The sequence below is a fragment of the Panthera uncia genome, unplaced genomic scaffold (genome assembly GCF_023721935.1).
Source record: "Panthera uncia isolate 11264 unplaced genomic scaffold, Puncia_PCG_1.0 HiC_scaffold_664, whole genome shotgun sequence".
NCBI lineage: Eukaryota > Metazoa > Chordata > Mammalia > Carnivora > Felidae > Panthera > Panthera uncia.
The window spans coordinates 13,984-31,714 of record NW_026059830.1 but is presented as its reverse complement, the minus strand read 5'-3'; the positions used below and the strand labels follow the sequence as shown (position 1 = coordinate 31,714).

At 43.0% G+C, this 17,731-nt stretch overlaps 1 long non-coding RNA gene across 1 annotated transcript; it reads left to right on the top strand.

Moving 5' to 3' along the window:
* Positions 1–5,441: 5,441 nt before the first annotated feature.
* On the top strand, positions 5,442–11,841 carry LOC125918308 (uncharacterized). The gene is made up of 2 exons (XR_007456419.1): positions 5,442–5,884; positions 6,052–11,841. It is a non-coding gene; the product is annotated as an uncharacterized LOC125918308 (long non-coding RNA).
* The last annotated feature ends 5,890 nt before the right edge of the window (positions 11,842–17,731 follow it).

Below are 17,731 nucleotides of genomic sequence, written 5' to 3'. Positions count from 1 at the left end.
AGAGAGAGAGAGAGAGAGAGAGAGAGAGAGAGAGAGAGAGAGTTCTCTGGTGGTCTTCTCAGCAGGATAGGATCCTATCAGACCAGGACTCCACCCTTATGACCTCATTAGCCTTAATTACCTTCTAAAGGCCCCACCTTCAAGTACAGCCACATTGGGGATTAGGACTTCAACAGGAGAGTTTTGGAGGAACACAATTCTGTCCATAGCAATTGATTTTACAAGTTTTATACCTCTTTATTTCAGGGATGTACTTAACGGGGGGATAAGAGTATTAGTACTTATAATATCTCCCTTTAAAATGTCCCTCCTTTAGGGACCCCTGGGTGGCTCAGTCAATTAAGTGTCTAACTCTTGATTTCAGCTCAGGTCATGACATCATGGTGCGTGAGATCGAGCCCCGCACCAGGCTCTGTGCTGACAGTGTGAAGCCTGCTCGGGATTCCCTCTCCCTCTCTCTCTGCTGTCAACATAAACAAACATTTAAAAAATAAAATAAAATGTGCTTCCTTAAAAAATGTTTACAATTTACATGTTTTATACTTTTTATTTTAAAATAATTTTGGACTTATAGCAAATTTCTAGAAACAGTTCAAAGAGTTTCCTAATGCTCTTTACCCGGCTTCTCTAGCATCCTCTATGTCAACACTTTACACAACCACAGGACAATGACCGGACTCAGGAAACAAATGAGGATACAATACCATTAGTGAAATTACAGGCCATGTTAGAATTGCACCAATTTTTCAAGCAATGCCTGTTTTCTGCTCCAGGGTCAATCCAGGGCTCCGTGTTGCATTTAGTGTCCTCCACTCTCTTCTTAACCTGTTGCCATGTCTCAGTTTCCTTGTCCCTGGCACTTTGGAGGAGTACCGACGGGTTATTTTGTTGAATTTGGGTTTGTGGTTCCTTTTGTTAAGGGAAGTCCCTCCCGCTGTTTATGCTACTTTCTGATTTGACTTCCAGTTATAAGCATGTCCAATTACAAGCCACTGAAAGCCTGATGTTCCTTCTGCTTCGAGGGGGCATTTTGTATTTCTAAAGACTTCTGGACTGAGTGACACCAAGATCCATAGACTTTTGCTTTTTACAGGTAGGATTCTCATGTGGGGGTCCCTGGCAATTCTACTGCTCTTTCCAAATGTCTCTAAGCAAATCCGAAACAGCTGGAAATAACCGCATGCCGAAGAGTGAGAAAATTTGCCCCAGTGAGTCAGCCAAACCTGGGTCTGATTAGTGCGTGCATGCCTCCTGGAGACAGTGAGCTGGGAGTGGGGGCACAATAATAATAGCTAATAATAGCAAGCATTATTTAGTAATTACTGTGTGCCACGGGTTGTGCTAAATGCCTCACATAAATGATATAATTATTCCTTGCAACCCACCCCTTGAGGTAGAAAGGAAATTGAAGACCTGAGCAGTTAAATAATTTGGTTATGATCATGTAGCGTGGAGGTTACTGTGGGCTGAAACAGAGAGAGTTCGGTGATTAACGAACAGGAGCAAAAAGTCCAATCTAAGCCAGGTTATCAGATAGGATAGACTGGAGGGTGGACTTAGGTGGCAGATATATGGTGCGAGGGACTGAAAAAAAGTCTGGAGGAAGTCAGATTCTCTTGGAGTGGCAAGATTTCCTGGCTGTGATCAGATTAATAAATTTCCCACTTAGGATATCCCTGCATTATTCTTCTACCAGGTAAATAACCACCTTTACTTAATTCTCTACCAGACAGCTCATTCTAGTTTTGGACAACCATGACTGTGGAAGTCTGCTCCTTCCTGGGCTGAAACCTGCTTGGTCCTAGTTAAGCCATCTGAAGTTAACAAGATCAGTATCATGTCACTTTCACTTGGCAATCCTTTGGATATTTGAAGATCAAAATAATGTTCCGCTTCCCTTTTTTTGTTTCTAGTTGCATGTGCCTCACCTAATATGATTAACAGACCTCTCACCACACAGGTCTCTCTTATTTGTTTAGAGGTAGGCAAATACTAGAAGACTATTCAAATTTGAATTTGACATGAAAAGCAAATGAAAACCATTGTATAATTAAGGTGACTTGGATGTCAGGAACAGGAAACTGTAGGGCCGGCACTGAGTGGCCAGTCGAGGGCAAGAACCTAAACCACAGGAAAATCTTGTGTCTACAGGAACAGTCTGGAAAAGCTCAGGGTAATATCATTTCAATAATTATGCCTTTTAAGATTTCTCTTAGAAGAACACGTAACTTAGACTTCCTGAGGACATAATCTGGAGCACATCTGAACATTTATAACCCGGGTTCTGCCTGGCACTTAAAATGTTTTCCTATTTAGGAGATGTGATTGGCAAATGAGACTTTTATCTTTTGATGCTATCAACTGAGATCTGCAGCAAGAGTTGGATGATGGATTTCTCTTGGAACACATGATCCTTCTGTAATTTCACCGCTCTCTCCTTCCCCTCTTCCTTTACTTGTAACTAAGCCCTGAAATAGAACTTAATCTTGTCAGATGTACTCTCCATTTGCTCTTTTTTACACAGCAAACACTATTATTGCAGTTGCCGAGTTATAAATTCTTCTTGAAATTAAACATAGTAGTTGAAAGAAGAAAATAGCTTTTGCAAATGTATTTAAAATCTTTGGTGCTCACTACACTATTTTATTTTATTTTTTTCAATGTTTCTTCATTGTTGAGGATGGGGAGGGGCAGAGAGAGAGGGGACAGAGGACCCAAAGCAGACTCCGCACTGACATCAGAGAGCCGACGCGGGGCTCGAACTCAACGAGCCTCAAGATCATGGCCGGAGTCGAAGTCAGCCGCTTAACCGACTGGGCCAGCCAGGTGCCCCTCACTCTACTATCTTAAAACAGTATCTTTTAGTAGGAAAAACAAAACATGGCCAACTAATGTCTTTTTTTCCCCTTGCCTAATGCTAACGAAATAATCAGTAAACCTCAATACTGAATACTATCGAGGTGCTGAGTCAACTGGAAATCAAACGGAGTCATGCATGATTCTCTTCTCACCTTGAATTCTCTTTACAGTTATTCTGCAGTGTCCTGAAATGCTAGTCGTGGTATTAATGGGTGACTATCCCATTTCTCAAGGGCATTATTTGGAAGTTAAAAAAATTTTTTTCTACTGTTTACAAAACAATGAGTTATACCCATCTTTAGAAAGGTGAGGCAAGTGATTGGAGATGTTTTGAAGATTTTAGGAGTCAGTGTAAAAAGAGTCAGAGCAGTTAGATCTTCTAGTCTCCTTAAAATGCGTTTGCTATTGAACAGAAATAGGAATTGATTTGATAATTTCAAGTCTAATAATGAACACTTCACTCCATTTATGTTTGAAAATGTAGAGATATCTGTGTTTTCTAATGGAATTTTCTCTTTACTTACTGGCAGAAATTCTCAACTTGTTCCCTGTGAAATGTGTAGATGTCAAAATTTTTTATCAGTCTACAGTTAAAATGAAGAGCTCATCTTAGTAATAATATGGTGCAGAAAAAAATGAGCATTGGCTGCTATATGAAGCCTTTGAAAGGTTTATGAAAAACAAGACACGCTCGAGACTTCATTTTTCTGGTGTATTTGTGGCAAGATCAGGTGTCATGGCATTTAAATGAAAGATTTGCTCTATGTAATTACTCATTGATCAAAGAAACAACTTAGGTTTGGGGGTGAAAGTAGTGAATTCAGTTAAAATGTTCTGCTAAAATACTTCTGAAATTATTTTTTAAGGTCTTTGTTAAGGCATAGGACCATCATTCTTGAATACTATGACTTCTCAGTGTGTCGTTTGAGTAATTCAGTTCTATGAGTTTGAAAAAAGTCAGGAAATATTCCTGAAGTGAATTTTCTCCCAAGCGTCTCTATGTCACCAGTGGGCTGCTTTAAACAGTAAGAGCAGGGGTGCCTGGGTGGCTCAGTCAGTAAGCGTCTGACGTCGGCTTAGGTCATGATCTCACGGTTTGTGAGTTCGAGCCCGAGTCAGGCTCTGTGCTGACAGCTCAGAGCCTGGAGCCTGCTTCGGATTCTGTGTCTCCTTCTCTCTCTGCCCCTCCCCTGCTCATGTTCTGTCTCTCTCTCTCTCTGTCTCAAAAATAAACGAACATTAAAAAATAAGATAAACAGTAAGAGCATAATGTGTTCCACAGCTTTGGGCCAGCCCTGCCTGGGGCCATGCAGCCATGTCAGCGTCTACATGGGCATCATATGCATCCGTGTGATGCCCAGTAGCTGATTGGGGTGTGGGAGGAAACTGTTGGAATATCTAGTTTTTACTTACAAAAAATGAAAGAAATCGAGCATATTAAATATTAAACACACAGGTTGAACTGATTGCTTCCCTTGCTAACACGGTGCTTCTTACGTTTAGCCCCAAATGTGTTGTGAAGGCAGGGTGGGCTCTTTCCCATTTACTCTTCCAGCAGAATCTGTAGGGCAGATGCGAATAGCCTGCTTGTTTCTGACCTGAAATCAATTCTGTTTCCTGCTCGACAGGAATTTGGGACCATGGAGATGGGCTGTCCAGTAAGTGAGCATTATTTACTTTTCAAACGACACCCCAGGACTCGATACATGAAATAGTAAGCCTGACTTTGTGTGAGCAAAAGCCGACTTTTGGTATTTAAAATCTCTCCATAAAACTTGACTGTTTTTCCTATTTTTTAGATAAAAATGTTACCAATGTCAAGGAAATACATTTCCACTTTACAAGTGAATGAATTCTATTCTGTAGTTATCCAATGGCCATTTTTTGGTGTTGTTTTTAACTTGGTCTTTGACCGTTTTTTTCTGCCTTTTCTAGTCACTGTCCCTCTTTTCTCTCTTTTGATTCTTCGTATCGGGTGAGTCGAAGTGCCGTATTGGATCGAATATTAGACACTCCATCGATGTGTATTTTACGTGCAATGCACATGTGCTGTTTTGGCTTGGGCGGCCCTTTTGCCCCCTTTCTTCTGGGAACTGAGCTCCTCTTTAACATCTCGCCTCCCTCTTGTTACTGATAGGGCAGTCCATCACACATCCCCCAAACTTCCATCAAAGACATGGTGACCTGAGCTAGGCCGCAGACTCAGACCAGGACATCACGGGACATAACAAGAGAGAGGAGCCCTCTGTTTGCTGACATCTCAGACTGTGAGGACCGGGGAAACTTGGGGCCTTCAGCCCACGTGAGGAGGGCTTGCCAGCAACGAAGCCAATACAAGGATTGCCCAGATAAGGAGAGAGAGAGAGAGAGAGATGGGTCTCCATGTTTGAGCGTCTGATGGGTCTCCACCTAACGCCAGCCACGCTGCGGGATTCTCAGTCCCTCCCGTAATTAGATTTCCTAGTTGTGCTTAGGCTAGTTTGTGACCTTGTGTGGCTACACTGTTTCTGAATAAGATGACACTGTGTAGAGAAAACCACATGCACTTTTCAATTCTACTACAAAAATGACAAATTCATAAGGTTCCACCCAGCGTAATAGGATCCAGCTGGTCAGGAGACTCTAAACTCCCATCTCCACCCATCACTTTGTGTTCTTGACCTCTCTGAGCCTCAGTGTCCTTTGTATTGAAAAGAGAGGGAGAAACCATCTGCCTGACCTTCACACAGAGAACGGGAAGCCGATAAAGCCTATGAAAACCCTTTGTAAGCTGTCGGCCTCTATAAAAAGGTAACCTGCTGTTCCCGATGGGAAGGTCTGATTCCCTGGGCTGTGTTACAGTTTATTAGGATGATCTTTCCCGTGGTACTTAGGTAGATCTCCGGAATTGCTGGTACCTGTGAGGCTGTGACGATATCAAAGTTTCCCCGGGAATGTGACGAAGGCCTGACTCACGGCAGAGAATCTTCTTTTCCTTCAGTTGCATCTCGGAGGGCTCACGAGTACCTGACTTTCAGTGCCGTTGGTAAGAGCTGATCAACATAACGCTTTCTTACTTTGGGATGCTTTCCAGTTCGTGGGAAAACTAAGGGAGGACCCTGTTAACGAGGATGTTCTTAGAAGTCAGGGAGACGCCGTTGGGGCCAAGAAGGAGCTCGTGTTTACTGCGTGTTTGCTCTGTCTTGCTTTCAGCCGGGACAGTCAGTCTCACAGCAACCTCAGAAGATGGGTGTTCTCACTCTAACAGACGGATCAACAAACACTGAGTGACTCTAACAAGATCACAGCAAGTTACGGAGACAAGGTCCCAACCCCACACTGCCAGGCTCCGTCCCCATGTTGCTATTTGTAAAGAGAAGGCCACCTCGTTCACCTAGTTCTTCTGGGGAAAATCCACAAAGTCAGCAGGTAGATTGCCGAGCGGGCTGCGTTTGGCTGTAGTATTTCCAGTCACGTGGGGGGAGTCCCTTTCGTGTCAGAAGCCTCCCTAAATTCGTACAAGTAGTTAAAGGGGAGCAAAGCTTCTAAAAGTGTAACCACTATCTTTTAAAGAGACCATTTTGAGGCCATGTATGTGTGTGTATGTACATACCTCCAAACTCGCCCACTAAAGTGGAAACACGGCAAATCTAAGTTTCATAATTAGGAGTACATGATACATAACTCAATAATTAGGATATAAAGTACCCTGAAAAATAAAAAATGGTAGAAAACATGGAAAACATTGCTTTAAAGAGACATAATGAGCCCCATTTGGGAGGGAGAAAAACAGACAATAAATCAGTTGAATAAATACAGACCAAAATCTGGATAGAATTATCTCAAATGAGTTAATAGCCTAATTCAAAATAATATTTTAGGCTTCCAGCCACAGGCTTACAGATTCACTAAGTCTGTCCTCAGCATCAGTTTTCTGAATCTGTTCTGTATTTATTTTAGTGGAAATGAGTGAAGAATTAAGACATAACTAAATTACTTTTCCATGATGCATATGTTACATTGGTGCCATAAAAACATAGTTTCCTCAAAGTTTAATTTATCAAGTGGAGTGTAAGATTAAAATAAAGATACTCCCTTGACATATACAAATATACACATATGTACACAGATCTACATTTACTTCTCATGAAGCTCTCCCTGGTACTCTGGGCAGAGAACAAATTATGTCACCAAGAACAGGATTTGTTTTATAAAATGATTTCTAAGATAAGTAGTTGCTGGAGAATGTTCTACTGGCATTCTACATTTCACACTCAGACTTAGCAGACATAGAATCTGCTTTCTATTGTAGAAATCAATTTTAGCAACATTCATAAAAACAAAAGGAGGCCAAGATACGAACATTAAAGACTGTTACGTCTTTTGATAACATTCAGGAGTATATACACCATAACATTTTAGATAATCGTAGGTAACCTTATGCTCAGCCCTGAAAAGAAGGAAATTCTTTATCCAAAGAAAAGCTATTTCTAGATATTTTTATAAGTTACCTATCATAACCACTGGCTTTTCTTAATATTAATTGGAAACCAGACTGGAGAAGATATTCACAGCATGTGAGAAAACAGGAATGTGCACTCATCCCTGGGCATTGCGAATTACCATCACCTCTTGGACGGGAAACTGACAAACTGGAGGAAAGTTGAAGGCGTCAGCAACTTCACTTCTACGCGTCTTGTTCTAAAATGTGCAAGACGGCGTGTGAAACGATAATCATTGCAGCCCTGCGCAGAGCAGTAAAGAGTAGAAACAACTTTCACATCCTTTCTTGGTGTGATGAATAAAGAAACGGAGGTTTAATCATAGGATGAGATAGTACACAATGTGTGTAGACCTAGATCCACGTATAACTATACGGATAAAGTGGGAAAATATTATTGAGTCTAAAAGCAAGCTACAGGGGTGACTGCGTGGCTCAGTTGTTAAGCGTCAGACTCGATTTCAACTCAGGTCGTGATCTCGTGGTTTCATGGGTTCAAGCCCTGCGTCGGGCCCTGCACTGACAGTGTGGAGTTTGCTTGAGATTCTCTCTTTCCCCCTCTCTCTGCCCCTCCTCTGCTCATGCTGTCTCTGTCTCTCTCAAAAATGAATACATTTAAAAAAAAATTAAAAGCAAGCTACAAAACTACTGAACAGCACAAAAACCTTTATAAAAAATTTAAGACACAGAAGCAAAGGCAGATATATTTTGTATATTCATCCTTACACAGATAAGTCACAAAAACAAGAATGGGAATAACACACACAACTATTAGATTATAAGCCACCTTTGTGGAGAAGGATGAGTAAGAGAGAGGACGAAGGACGTTGTTTAATTTAAAATGTTTAACTTAATCTCTTCAAACTAGAAATATTTGAAGCAAATATTGCAAAATAATAGTATTTGTTTAATGTCTATGGGAAGTCAGTAGGTGTGTGTTACATTTTTTGGCACCTGCCTACAGGTTTGAAATATTAACAATTAAACGATTAAAAATGTTACTAATTGAATTTGACTTCAACTTGAATGTACTAAAATATACTGCCTTGCCTCTTTTCTTCAGCTTCCCCACTATACTTGTTTTTCCCCAAAGTAAATCCTGAGCAAATCTCATTTTATATGATTTATATAAGTGAAGTCTTTGCTGCCATTGAGTGAGTGCATTGAGGTGGGTTCAATCTTCTGGGACTCCCTTAGAAAGCTCCAGATCTGTCCCTATATGTCAAGTACGAAGGGAGTTCCAAAGTGCTAAGTCAAGTGACATGTCTGCAGATCCTAGGTGGGAGACATCTGTCTGAGGAAAGGTCCTTTAGCGGTGTGTCAGAAGGGGATGCGGGTGAGGACATGTGTGTAAGGTGAAGGGGCTTGACCTCAGGGTTCTGCACGACGTATGGGGTCAGGGGTCAAGCCGAGGTAGGCACAGTGCACCCCAGTCCAGGTTGGAGACATTGGGGAGCCTCTTCATCAGCCTCTTGTTCTGCAGCGTCTGGTACCCAGATCTGCAAACAGCCCTGCACTGGGATGAGGGAACATCACCTCCATCCAGGATGGCCTGGAGGAAGAGAGCACTCACATAGCACGGAGAGAACTCTCTCAGGACTGAAAGATGAGAGGTGTTTATGGGGGTAAGAGAGCTGCAGTTGGTAGAGGGTATATATTTTTTGAGCAAACTCTGTCCACTGCTCCCAACCCTGCCACCAACCTCGCCGTCTCCTTCTTGTCCGTCAGGAAGCGCAGAAATGCGCTGGCGTGCCATGGTTCTAGCAGTTTCATGGTGGAGGCTCAAAGAGGAATCCGGAGTTCTGATGGAGGTGGGCTGGGTCAGTTGATAGCCCAAAGCAATACCAGCCATTACCTCGGGAGAGGAAACACCTTTAAGTCGGTGTGCGCAATGTCACGAGTGTATGAGATGTCCAGAAGTACCGGTTCTGCCTTTGTTGTGATTTCATAAGGCCGGAAGTGGGTACCCCACAACAAAAAGGGAGATGGACGTAGGTGTGGAAAATGGCCGAGAGGTCGCGTTTTCTCAAAACACGTTTGGCATGGAAAAGACACACCCCTGGATTTGCTTGCCTTACATGTTTATGAAACAATAAGAAGGACTGAATTTGGGAAAGGCTTCAGGATGGGTCACCCCTTCCTAGTATATGTTTTCTTCGGCTTTTTTCCACGGTACAGTTTTTCATTTTCTCTATGCCCAGTTGGCTGTTGAGTTTTTTGCAGACCTGCGTAAACTGTTCGTGATATCGCTCCTTTAAAGCTGAGGCCTTGGTGTCCTCTTTCAGCCACATATCAAAAGGTAAACAAGTAGAGAAACTTCTCCTTTGAAGATTCGACATGAGTCTGTTACTGGTTAAATTTCCCTTGCAGAAATCAAACGGGGTTTCCTGTTGCGTGTTTACCAAACTCTCTTTCCCCATAAAATACAGAATACAGTGCTGCAATTTTCCCATTTGTTAATTTTCCCCAGTGAACTCATGCCTTCCCTTTAAATATCTTCTTTCTTGTAGTCTACCTCGTTTAGCGGTAAATGCAGAGGATTACAAGCATTCTTGTTAGATGTAAAACATTCCAGGAAATTTAATTTCTTTAGTCATGGATTTTCATCGTAATGATACTTCGCATTTGTATAACATCTCTGCTCTGAGAAATTCAAACCCCTTATTCATTATCTGGAGACAAGCATTATTATTGTAATTTTGCATCCTGTGTAACTGAGTCACCGGAAATGAACCAGAAATAAATCATACCTGGAGTGTAACTTGCAAAAGAATGTGACAGCAAGGAGAGACGATTGGAAACCTTCACAGCAGACCACAATTCTGCTGGCTCACCCTTTAGGGAGGAGGAGGACTTGATTTGGTCTGGGGTAAGAGTAGACCACAGGGGGATGGTGGGCAGGGTGGGGGGCAGAGACACTGAGGAATGCTTACGGTCAGTGCTGTCACAAATGCTGGATAATGCTACCTAAAAGCTTCCTCTCCCTGACCTTTCTACGATGCACCCCAGCCTGTCCGGGCAGCACGGGGCCACCCTTTCCTGGGCCTGGAAGCCTGGCTGGGCGCTGAGCCAGGGTACAGATCCTTCTCTGGGTCTGGCTCCTGGGCCATGAGAACCAGTGTGGTCCTGATCTCAGCTGGATTGCTCATGGCCCTTTGGGCCTGACAGGTCTTCTGTCAACATGCCCAGAATCTCTAGGGGTCAGAGCCTTCACCCGCAGTGGTTTTCCTCCAATCAAACCAGTTTCCCAAAATAGATGTGATGTTTTTGACAAAAAGGAGCTAAGAAGCCGGGAGGGGCAGGGTGGTCCCTTTTTCCCCCTTGTGAGGTTGACGTGGGCCCTGAGTTTCTTAGTCTCCTGGAGGCTCCTTTCCCACTGAGGGCTTAGTTCAGGGTTGTTTGCTACATTTTACCCCACTTACCAGGCCCAGCAATACTTGGGGTCCCCGGGATAAATACGGAATGGGTAGGAGCTGCGAAGGAGGGAGGGTCAAATGAGTCTCCTCCTCCCAACCTGGAGAGCACATCTCCCATCCCCCACTGCGGTCAGTGGAGGCTCCATATTCTGGCAGTTTCCAGTTGCTTCCATTTTTGTTCCGCATTTCAATGTAGAAATCGAGGAACGGGTTCCGTTACAGCGAGGAATGCACACTAACCAACTCTTGAAATCGAAATAATCATCACAAGCAGAGAGAATGCTATCTGACCAGTAAATTATATAATTGAGGGAGTGCATGAAAGAACTGGAAAGGCCAGACTCTGCAGTAAGCTCCTTCATAAAAAAAAAAAAAAAAAAAAAAAGGAAAGCCAAATGGGGGAGCCCGGTGGCTCAGTCAGTTGAGCATCCCACTTCTGCCCAGGTCATGGTCTCGTGGTTCCTGAGTTCAAGCCCCCCGCCCAGCTCTGTGCTGACAGCTCGGAGCCTAGAGCCTGCTTTGGGTTCTGTGTCTCCCTCTCTCTCTGCCCCTCCCCCGCTCATGCTCTGTCTCCTTCTCTCTCAAAAATGAACATTAAAAATAATACTAAAAAAAAAAAAAGCAAAAGGTAACCTCCTTGGCACACTCACAAAGGGACTATTGCCACGATGCAATAGTGGACTCATGTACCATGAATTTAGAGCAAGTTACTGGAATTTTGAGGGGCTTTCTTATTTGGCATCCTGGCGTTTTATACAATTAGCAGCAGCATTGGCTGGGGAGGCTTTGACAAAGAAGGCAAGCAAAACAGAACCAGGAAAAGAAGAACCCGCAAATGTGTTGCCTTTTTTTTTTTTTTTAATTTTATTTTGGGTGTCTATCGAACATAGTACAAGAAACTCTCATGAGAACTTCAGGAAAGGAAACATACCATGTCTGTCACTAAAAGGGAAAAAATGTCATTGGGCCAGTGAGCATTGATTAGAACAATAAGAACTTCCTGGTGCCAAGAGTCAGAACAAATGTGTGAAAGGGGACCAAGGGACATTACCATACTGCGCCTTTCACAGGAAAATGCTAAATAAACCAAGGGATTCATGTCAATATTTGTGTAAGGAACCACGGCTCTGTCCAAGTCTAAGGCACGCTACAAAAAAAAAAAAAAAAAAAATTCTTGAGAAACTTTGTACAGTATTCCAAATAACAACAAAAATAATACACTTGGAGTTGGGGGTGGCCATTCTCATGGTAATGAAATGTGTTTCAACACTGATCCCTTATTGTGGGCTTTGGGGCGACAAGTCTCTGGGGCTCTAGTCAAAGGGAGGCAGGGCCCTGGCCCCACATTGTGTCCCCCTGTGCCTTTGTGTGTGTCAGCTGGGAGATTCTCAGGTCCTCAATGGACGGGCAGGGCACACTAAATTAGGAAAGATTGCAACTTCATTTACCCACAACACAGTTTATAAACAGCAAGTTCCTACTTGCTGCACATTTTATTTGTTAGGGTCACTGCTAGCAAAAGTCGAGCACATGGACCCACAGATAGGGCAGCTATGCCTACAGTTGACCCAGTGGGAAGAAAATCGCAAACATCATTGAAATGAAATCGGACGGTGCCCGCTATCAAGGAACACAGACCCCCACGTGTGGGCCCTGAACCCCCTTTTGGGGAAGTTGCTTGTATCTTTTCAGTCTTGCTGAGAGGCCCCTCCTCGCCACTACTATCCTCCTTTAAAAATAGGCATTTGGGTTTGGAAGGAAAATTCAATTATCTGCATCTTTGGTGTCAGGTTTTGAGAGGGAATCCAAAAAGGAAAGGAGAGAAATCCAAAGGAAAGAAACAACAACAACAAAAAAGCTTTCTCCTTTCTCTTTAGCAATAACAGAGAGAGAGAGAGAGAGAGAGAGAGAGAGGAGGGAATAAGATTCTTCTATTTTAACACTTTAGTGTATAATGGCATATGAATAATATCATTTTTCTGCCATTTATTCAGATGTGAAGGAACTCAGTGAATAATAATAGCTCCTGTCAAAGGTATTTATATTTAAAAGGTCTTTATGTAAAAAAAAAATTTTTTTTTTGTCAGGGCTGATTTGTCTCCAAGAGAATCCCACCATCTCCTAGCAACCAACCTGACCATCTTTTTGAATAGATGCTGCATTTACAGTGGGTGCATAACCTTTATGGGGAGGCATTTGCAAATTTAGCAGTCGGGACTCATATGCATTCAAAGCAAGTTGTTAAACTGATCCCAGAGCCAGACTGGTGATAGAAGTCTCAGGGGGTGCCTCTCTCTCTCTCTCTCTCTCTCTCTCTCTCTCTCTCTCTCTCTCTTTCTCTCTCAGCAAAACCACACACACATGATGTATACAACGTCCCCTTCCTCCACTGCCTGGGGCTCCCGTGTACTGAAAATGGAAAACGGCCCCTTCAATAGCCTGTCCACAGAACTTTTATTTATTTAAGAAGAAGAAAAACAAGGAAATACAAAGGTTTTGCTTTGCAAATTACCCCACTAATGGAAAGATTATCACTCAAGAAAGAAGACATCCAGCAGGAGCTCATTTATTAAAAAAATTTGTTTTTGAGAAAGAGTGATGGAAACCTTTGGAATTCAATCATCTCTTTTGCTACTGGGTTTTGATTATTTATAATATATTAATGTCATTTTCATTCCTTCTGAATCTTACAGTGGGGACTTTCTGACTATTCGAAAAACATTGGCTAAGGCTCCTAATCTCTCTCTGAGATAAATATTGTAATAACCAAATTATACATGACTCATCTGAGACACAAAAATTCATAGAATGAGAGGAGATAGGAACAGAAAAGGTTTCCTGTGACTTCCAGGTCTAAGAGGTGTGGAACAGCAGAAAAGATATTATCACTTCAATGAAAGGCAATATTTGTTTCATGTAAATATCGCACCCTCTGAGGATGATGGCTTTAAAAGAACATTTCCCTAACTGAAAATTCTTTTAAAATGCATTGGCCAGAACCAAAAAGCACAAAGCTCTCTATTGCTGGTGGAGGCTTTGGAAAGGAGCAACCCCACACTCCCGTGTCCTCGCTCTGCCCAGGGCCAAAGACTTCAGACGAGGTTGTGACGTGCCCCCTCCCATCATCACGACCTCCTCTTTCCTCTTCGCGCACTTTCTCCTCCTGTCTTTTCAGATTTCTGGCTCTCTTCAGCAGCCAGGCTGGAAACACTCAGATGACTGGACAGGATTCTTGTTTTATACTGAATCGTTTTATCGTGGTTTCTGTTTATTCGCCTTCCACGTAGCTGTGCATTTTGAGTCTTCTCTTTCTTTGCTCCAAAAGAACCTTGTTCCCTTTATTAAAAGATTTTCAGGAATCTATCGCAACAGCCCTCGCAATTTCTGGCATGCATCGCAGCTCCAAAGGGGCTTTGTCTGTGTCTCATTGATCTTCACGTGACATTGGAGAGATATAGGTTATATTTTACTGCCACTACCATTTTTATACCTAAGGAAACTGTGCTTTGGAGGGTTGACCTCACTCAAGCTCGTGAAACTAGTAGCAGATGGTACCAGACTATAGGACGACCCTGTAGAAATTGTTTGCTCTTGCCCCTAGATCAAAATACTTTGCAAAGAGAGGTTGGAAAGAAAGGTACTTCTGGAGGCAGACATTAGGGGAAAAGTGGGACAGGACGTGAAGAGATAGGAACCTTCTCGCGCACTGTTGGTGGGAATGCAACCCGGTGCAGCCGCTGTGGAGAACAGGATGGAGTTTCCTCAAAAAGTTAAAAATACAGCTACCCTGTGGTCCAGTAACGGCACTACTCAGCATTTACCCCCAAAATGCAAAAACACTAATTCAAAGAGAGACGTGCCCCCCTGTGTTTATCGCAGTATTACTTACAGGACCCAAATTATGGAAGCGGCCAATTTACATATAATGGAATATTACTCAGCCACAAAAAGGAATGAAATCTTGCCATTTGCAGCAACATGGATGGAGCTAGAGAGCATAATGCTAAGTGAAATAAGCCAGCCAGAGAAAGACAAATACCATATGATCTCATGTATATGTGGAATTTAAGAAACCAAGCAAATGAGCAGAGGGGAGTGAGGGGGGGGAGGCGGTGGCGGGGAAGGAGAGAGAGACAAACCAGGAAACAGACTTTTAACTATAGAGAACACACTGATGGGTCATCAGAGGGGAGGGTGGTGGGGGGATGGGGGAAGTAGGTGATGGGGATTAAGGAGGCAAGCTCATCACTTGCCATGATGAGCACAGAGAAATGTATAGAACTGGTGAATCACTATATTGTACAAGTGAAACCATTATAATACTGCATGTGAACTGTTCTGGAGTTCAGAAAATAGACAAAAGTACATGGTATATCGTTGGCCTGGGTTTGTCAAGGAACCCTGATCTAGTCCTTTGGAAGTCACTGAGAAGGCAGGGAGGAAGGACAAATCAAATGTCCCCCTTCTAGATGCTGCTTATGTGGGGACACTGACTGAGGACCCCCTCAGGGTGGAGGAGGCTGGGAGGTCTGGGATCTGTCCCCCTGTACCTAGACCAGCCTTCTCAGCATGACCTGTAGGCTCAGAAGCGCACCATTAATCTCACTCCGGACCAGCTATGCCAGAAGCTCTGGGGACTGTTGCCCACACATCTGTTTTCACAAGCCCTCCGGCCCACTCTTGTACTCAAGTTTGAGCACTCCCTGCTCTCAACTCCTGCCCCCTATTACATCTGACTAGGAGGGCACCCTCATTCCCACCGTCTGAAATCTTAACCCTAAAAAAGACTCTCCCTGTCCTTAGCTCTGAGACCGCCCGGCCCCATGAGTATGTAGCTGCTCTTCCGGGAGAATATGGTTTTGCTCATACTTCAAACTGATGATCTCCTCTTCACTAACTTCCTAAAATGCTCTTGTTTTACTCCCAAAGTCTTTTTCTCACCAATGTGAAATTTCTAACCATGTGTCGAAATGTAACCAGTTCCCAGGTTGCTGCAAGGTGCTTCGTTTACCTTCTCGGAATAGAGGGGGAAAGAGAAAGGAGAACGGTTCTGGAATAAAAAAGAATTACGTAAAATAAATTAGAAAATGTTTTGAAATGTGTGTGAGATGGCGATATTGACTCGTTCTGGGAGTGTCTCCGCAGAGCTGACACAGGACACAAATAGATGGCCTGCATGAGGCTAGCATAACCGCAGAGCTGACTCCAGCTGCCTTCCGGTAAATACGAGACCGTGGATCAATTCAGTTAAGAATCTAGTTGATGCAGAGAGAAAAATAGGATGGGCTGTTTGTGGTTGTTAGGTTAACCTTCCCACTCACTCGCCTAACTGCACGAGACAATCTCTCTTAATGAACTGTTTTGCAATCCTAGAAAAGATTTAAAAATTATGTCATTGTAAACGACATTATCCGCGGTCCCAGTCATGAAGGTGTTGAGAAGGCGTTGTTCGGTACACCCGTGCACACACGCTCAGATGAACTGCCCTTTTGAGTAACTGTGTCACACATGTATCTATCACATCAGTTTCCTCCCACTCGAAAGCTTTTCCATGATACATTTGCACGGGGCCAAACCAGACGGGAGAGGTGGGCTAAGGGAGAGCAACTTCGCGGATCGTGCGCTCAGCGAAGATTTCCGGAGGAAAGGGTCACTCCAATAACGTTTCTGATTTCCGTCCAGGCATCCTCAACTCAGATTAAAAAAAAAACCTGTGGGTGGAGGAGCAAATCTGAATACGGTTTTCCGTGTTAATTAAAAGGCATATAATTGAAGATTGAACTCGGGCTATAGCTTAATGTACTATTTTTGTGTTGCGCTATTTTAATGGCCCCATCTGGAGACAATAAAGCGACAAGACAAATAGTCTGTTGGTGAGTTTCAGGGCCTCTCTCTGATCCCCATTCATTCTCTCTCTCATCAGGTTACCAATCCCACCCCCCGATTTCCCCCCAATTTACAGAACTTGAACAAATACATTTTTCATTTATACCTAACTGGCAGCCTGACTGAAAATAGCACAGCCACCATTGAGAACTTTTTCTTCAGTAGCTTTTCTTTTGCAGAGAAGAGGGAATAGTAACTCAACTGGGTTAGGAAGACCCAGAACTTAGTTACCTTTTTTTTTTTAACGTTTATTTATTTATTTTGAGAGAGCACAAGCGGGGAAGAGGCAGAGAGAGAGAGGGTGAGAGAGAATCCCAAGCAGGCTCTGTACTCTTGGTGCAGAGCCCAACGGGGGGCTTGAACCCACGTGAGATCATGACCTGAGCCGAAACCAAGAGTCACATGCTCAACCGCCTGAGCCACCCAGGCGCCCCAGAACTTTGTTACCTTTAAATGATACTTTTAATTTACTCCTTCTCAGGGTCATGTCAACTTTATTTTTAGTTTGCAGACAAGTATCCTTCTTTAGCTTCCTCTCCGCCTCACTGCTATCTTTTGGTTTCTTAAAATGCAGGCAGTTTTCTGGGTATTTCATGAAGGAAAGTTATATCCTGATTTTCAAATGTTCTGATGCTTAAAAAAAAAAAAAGAATTCAAAGTACTTAAGTGAAATGCATTCATTGTGGTATTTGATCTGATTACTTATCATCATCAAGACTATTTATAGTTTTTACTTTTCTTCTTTAATGTGCTTCCTGGCAATGCAAAATTGCCAAATTCATGGTTTCAGTTCCTCAGAAGATGATTCTGGATAGGAAGAAAACTATTCTGGAATGAATTAGAATGAAAATGAGATGCTTCAACAATCCAAAGGCCGCATCAAGGGTCTCTGCCATCCTGTCATTGTGAAGTTGTTAAGTCGAACAGTCTGGAAAAGAAATAAAAAAAAAAAAAACAACGGTGTTCTGACAGCTGGACAGAACCCTCCTTCACCATCCAACAACACCTGTGGTTTTCTAGTCCACCTCGTAGAATTCTCGGGAAGGAATCTCTGCAGCTTCTTTGTTCTCCTAATTGTCTTCCTTAGTAG